This window comes from Solanum pennellii, chromosome 7 (genome assembly GCF_001406875.1).
Source record: "Solanum pennellii chromosome 7, SPENNV200".
NCBI lineage: Eukaryota > Viridiplantae > Streptophyta > Magnoliopsida > Solanales > Solanaceae > Solanum > Solanum pennellii.
The window spans coordinates 57,328,067-57,334,588 of NC_028643.1; the positions used below are offsets into that span (position 1 = coordinate 57,328,067).

Consider the following 6,522-nt stretch of genomic DNA (forward strand, 5'->3'; position numbering starts at 1 on the left):
CAAGTTGTAGAACTTAAAGAACATTAGAAGATATAAAAACCGGTGGTTTTTGTGTGTTTGGGTAGCTAGAAATTAGAGTTTATAATTTCTTATCTAGGAATTAGAGTTTATAATTCCTCTAGGAATTAGAGTTTATAATTCCTTAGGTTACAAAGCTTTGTAATCGTTGTATTGTTTGAAGTTTATAAATAATACAATGTGTTGTTCGAATTGATTATCGTTAAGTTTCAAACAAACAGAAACATGTTGTCTATACGTATTCCATTGAAGAATTCAGGAGGGTAGAATTCCAAAACTTAAAAAGACTAAAATCGTGAGTTTTTAATTACAAAAGAGAAATGAAAACAAGAAAGTGAATCTCTATCACACAATAAAGATATCACATAAAAAAATAGAAGCAAGTACAAACATACAGAGAAAATCAACAATGCTATGTAGGATTAATTAAGATATGTTTGTATATTTTACCTTTGTTGTTATCAAATACGATACACGTCTTTCATTCTCCCCTGGAATCTCCTTCAGCTTTCGACAACCATGGATACCAACTCTTTAATGAGAGTCATGCCATTTTTGCCTAAATGCCATTTTTATTAGGAAAATAATGTGTTTTAAAAAAAGAGAAATAATATATTTAATTGAAAAAAGACAGTTTGAAGACAGTAATATTTTTCAATCAAACTATCAATTGAGGATATTTTTGTTTATTTTACATAATTTATAAGAACATATTAAACCTTTTTTCCGTTAATTTAAATCATCACAAAATTCAAAAAAAAATTTCTTTCAACACACTAAGAAAAGCCAAAAACAGAAAGAAATTAAACATGAAAAAACCAAAACATAAGAAAAATTAGCCAAGTTGATTGAAGGTTGGAAAAGCCAAGTTGATGAAGGTGAATGTGCAGCTTCTTCTCTGTTCATTCAACTCAAATATTATTATTTATATATAAAAAAACATGAAGAAAATTTATGTATGTATATTTACCTTTGCTATTATTAAATACGCTTCACGTCTTTCATTCTCTCAGGAGTCTCCTTCATCTTTCGACAACCATCGATAACAAGATCTTTAATGAGAGGCATAGCATTTGTGCCTAAATGCCATGTCTAGGTTTTGAAGATCCTCAAGTTGAAGGAACTCTAGTCGACTGAAGTTGTTATCACTTCATATTATTTCTTTTCCAAACTAAGGTTCTTCTTCTAATATGAGATTCCTTAGGTTTGGCAGCATCAAAAATAGGCATCGGATCTTCTATCAGTCTTGAGAAGAAAAGAGCTATCATTGTAATGGAATTTGGAAACAGTGGCAATTTCTCTGTTCTCCGTCTTAAGAACAATTTTTGGAGCTTTTCACAACAATTAACAAATTCAAGGGATGGGAATGGAGATTCATAAATTTCACACCACAATGTGAGAGTGTTAAGGTTTTTCAAGCTACTAATGTTGTTTAGGGAGTGAGAATTTTTAATTTCAAACATGCTTAATTCTTGAAGATTGACTAAATCAACAGGGTCAACATCTTTCCACTGATCACAACAGATGCCATCAACAACTTGAAGACTGGTGAGTTTGCATATACCTACCAAAGGTTCTGGATACTGCACAACAAAATGCCTTAGACTTATTAGCTCAGTTGTTTCACTGGGTATTTTGCATAAGCCTCCGTTTATATTTTCCACACAAATTGTGCGTAAATTCTCGAGGTTTCCTATAGACGATAGAAGACGACGTATACCTGTCAAGCTGAACAACTTGAGGTGGTACAAACTCCCTATGGCATCAGGTATGACACCACCTTCTTTAATATCCAAGTACAACACATAGATATCGAAACACATCTATACGTTGGAACACATTACAAAAATCTGAATCGAAGAACATAATTGACCTCAACTTCAAGTTAGAAAGATCAAGCGAATGATACCTTTCTCCTTAACTATGAATGGCAAGTATGATACATGAAGAGTATTTGGAGTGCTTTCTTGCATGATAAATTTCAAAGAAGTTTATCTCTGATGCCTTTTATATGCCAAGATCACAGAGTAAATCATGAACCCTACAGTCAGTAACTTTTTCCCGAAATGTATCCACCACTCTAATCAGCTCATTTAAGAAGCCTTCAGCAACATCCTCCATTCTTTCTTCTCCATTTGGTACGAAACCCTCGGCCATCCACAACATTATTATGTTTTCAACCTTGAGCACTTTATCTTCTGGAAAAGTACCAAAATAGAGAAAACACTGCGCAGTTGATAAATCATTGTAGCTTAATGATAGTATATTAGAGATTTCAGTAGATTTATCTTTTATAATGTTCTTCCAAAGGTGATCTTTCACCTCTTGCCATTTTTCTAGCCCCCCTTTATGCGAAAGTAGTCCACTCAATACAACAATTGCAAGATGTAAGCCTCTACACTTTTCCACCATATCCTTAGCTAGTCTTTCCATTGCTGGAACCATTGCCCGAACATCAAGTAGTTTCCTACAAAAGAGATTCCAACTTTCTTCTTGTCTTAGGAAACGAAGTTTACGGACAAAATCTCTGTTGTCTGCTTTTTCAGCACATCCTCTTTGCGTGTGGTAATAATGACTCTGCCATTATTTCTATCCGGAAATTCTCTTTTTAAACTCTCCCATGCTTCTTTCTGCCACACATCATCAACTACCACAAGGTATTTGAGTCCTTTCAATAGATCATGAAGGTGATTTTCTAGATCTGTTTCTGCCATCTTTTCCAACAAATCTAGAGTTTCCTTGGTGCAACCTTGAAGGGATTTTATGATAGTTTTAAGAAGATCCATTGTGCTGTACTCTTAAGAAACACATATCCAAGCGCGTGTAGGGAAGTGATCGATCATATTAGGACTGTTGTAGAGGTTTCTTGCAAGAGTGGTCTTGCCTAATCTTCCCATGCCATAAATGGAGAGGACGGTTCTACAAGGCTCTGCTTTGAGAAGTTCATCTAGCAATGTTTGTACAATATCCTATAAGCCAACAAAAATGTAATTGTGGTCATCCACATACGAGGTAATTCTCCTCAATGTTGTAACCTGATTACTTGTCTCTTCTCCTGAATTAGTAGTATTGATATTTGTAATACCATAAGTATCTCGTTTACGAGAGATATTCATGATTCGTTGCTTGAGTGATTGGATCTACTTGGCAACATTGTAGAATTTCTTCTCCTTTCTACATATGAAAGAGCAAGACTTGAGACGACTAGCACGTTTACCAGCCTCGGAGCTATAAGTCTCGAGTATAGCAACAACATCATTAGCAATAGAGTTGATCTCAAACACCCATTGTTGAATTCTATGATCTCCACTTTGCTTTAGTTCTGCATCTCTGAGGAAAGACTACATGAAGAGAAGCTTGTTTCGTAGCCACTGTATATCCTCTCTTAGACTTAAACGTAGGTTAATTTCCTGTATTAGGAAATCACCCAATTTTTGAACTGCAAATGACATAAAGGCATCAGACATACTACTTCTGATTGAAAATATATACAAGTTGGGAAATGGGAGATAGAGATCAGAACAAATAATGTGTTTATATTGAAATTTTATATATATATATATATATATATATATATATATAGAGAGAGAGAGAGAGAGAGAGAGAGAGAGAGAGAGAGAAAGAGTCTATAAATAGGAAGAGGGGGCTGTATATTGGGAAAAAAAGTTAGTAAATGGGATCGGAGATACATATATAATCAAGGAAAAATTGTATGAAATAGCAAATATTTAATTAATATTAAATCCTATTGCCATAATTTCTTTTATTTATAATTCACAGCAAAATTTTCATGTTTTTTTTTCATTTGGTAGGACCCACTCAGAAGGCATATTTGTATATATGAATTCCCTTAATTATACAATTACGTATTGTATAATATATATATATATATATATATATTTATATATATATATATACACACACATAACATTTGTTTGTATATAATATTTGTTGTTTGTATATGTGTCATAGTTATACATAACAAGGCCTTTATGTATGATCTCTTTATGTATATATGTAGTAGTTTTGTTTATATACGATTACTATGTTTTTGTTTGTATACAGATCAATATACATATTACTGAAATATACAGATTAAGACATGACATGATTATCGAAATATATAAATCAATAGCTCCATAGAAAATATAAAATTTGATTTGAATGCAATTATGCAAACTATAACTATAACATAGAAATATACCTGAAATTTGCTCAATTAAATAGTGTGTTCAAAGGGTCCATTTATGTTTTTAAAAAACGAAGCATTTTCAAAAAAGAATTTACGATTAAACAACCATAATATAAATGGATAAAGTTGCAACAAGCTAAGTGAAAGGTACATTTTTTATAAAAAAAATATGTATTATCTTCTTCACTATTAAATTAAGGACAATGAAGAAAGTTAAAGGAAGATGTATTTAAGCTATTTGAAATTTCCCACTAAACAAAAGGTACATTTTTTAAAATTAAAGCATCTTCAACAACCATTGCACAACTTGGGGAAAACACATATAGAGAAAAGTCTTAAAAAATTAAAGCAACTTCAACAATCATTGTACAACTTGTGAAAAAAAATATATTGAGAAAAGATTTAAAAAAATTAAAGCATCTTCAACAATCATTGCACAACTTGGGGAAAACAAATATAGAGAAAAGTCCTAAAAACTTAAAGAAACTTCAACAATCATTGTACAACTTGTGGAAAAAGATATATTGAGAAAAGATTAAAAAAAATTAAAGCATCTTCAACAACCATTACATAACTTGGGGAAAACACATATAGAGAAAAGTCCTAAAAAATTAAAGCAACTTCAACAATCATTGCACAACTTGTGAAAAAATATATATTGAGAAAAGATTAAAAAATTAAAGCATCTTCAACCATCATTACACAACTTGTGGAGAAAAATATTTATTTTTATTTTTTCATAATAATAATAATAAAGAAAATAATTTAGGATACATTAAATTGATTACAATTCATGTACACAACCTAATTGTGCATATTATATCATATAAATCCAAATTTAGTAGAGTTGTATTATTCTAAAAAAAAATCCAAATCTACCAAATCAATTTTAACAACTCAAGTTTCAACTAATTTGAAAGAAGATCTAATGAGTTAAAAAAAAATATAGATGAAATTTTTGTATGCCTATAGCAAAAGCTTCATTGATTTTCCTCTTGAGTCACTCTTGTCCTTTAAATGGTGACACCGCTTAGAAAAATATAGTGTACGCTAATAGTTGTGTTAATGGTAGTTAGGGTATTAAATATTGTTAGCTTATAGGCATAATACATAAATGTGTCCTTTAACTTGGTTCCAAATCACATTTATGCCCTTTAACTTTGGATGTGCATAAATAGACACTTAAACTTGTATAAGGTTGAACAAATAGACACACATGTCCTACATGTCATTTTCTTGTCCTATGTGGTGTTCTATGTGTATTGTGTCATGTAGGACTCATGTGTTTATTTATTTAAAAGTTGGATAGTTAAAGTGCTTGATTGTGCATTATGAAAGTTGGAGGTCAAAGTTAAAATTTAGAGTCAAATTTAGGGTCCAATATATGTATTATGCCTAGCTTATAAGTGTCCATCATAGTTTGATGGACCAGGTTTCTTAACAACGTTAAGAACAATATTGCAAGTAATGCTTAAAGTAAAGGACAAAGATGTTTACGTGGAAATCTCCTTGCTCAAGGGAGAAAAAATTTCACGTAGTTTCTTCAACACCTTCACTAATCAAAGAGTCAAGATTCATATTACAAAGTTGTTGCAATCTAGTGTAACTCCATTGGCCGAGAACTTTGAACCTCTTTTCCCGTGCTCACCAATTACAACAATTGTATTGGCGGTTTATTGTTGTTCCATGTTGTCTGTCTTGTATGTTTATCGCTCATGGGATCAAGTACCTTTACCAGAATTCATAGTTTATTAAATCATCATAACTTCATAATATAACAAATACTATCTAGTAATTATGTTTTATCATTAACCCTACTTTTTTTATAATAGATTTATCATGCATTCTACTTTGGTGTAATTTGTCCTTTAAATTACCGATGTGTGACGACATTTAGTGAAGGGAAAACGATATATTCTATTAAACATTGTATTCATCATAAAGATAAAATACAATATAATACAACATGACCATCATATACTATAATCTCAAATGTCATTTTTGTCATATTTCTCACCATTGCATCAATGGTCTAATAATTTAGACTCTGGAAATTCACTTTTCACAAAACCATTGAAGTATACCCTAATCCTCAAAATTGAACTCATAACTAGCTATATGTATCTTCTGTTTCTTTCTCTTTTTGTTAAAAATTGAGTTAAATTATTAATAACTTTTTTTTAAATAAATTTATTCATCCATTGATTTCTCCACCAATGAAAATTAAGTATTCCGTAATTTTGGTCTAACATGCTTATTGTAATGTTATATTATATAAAATATATAATTTGCTGGCAAAAGATCATTACTGT

At 31.0% G+C, this 6,522-nt stretch overlaps 1 pseudogene; it reads right to left on the reverse strand.

The window, feature by feature from the left end:
• Positions 1–296: 296 nt before the first annotated feature.
• On the reverse strand, positions 297–3,564 carry LOC107024382 (annotated as a pseudogene).
• Between the last annotated feature and the right edge of the window lie 2,958 nt (positions 3,565–6,522).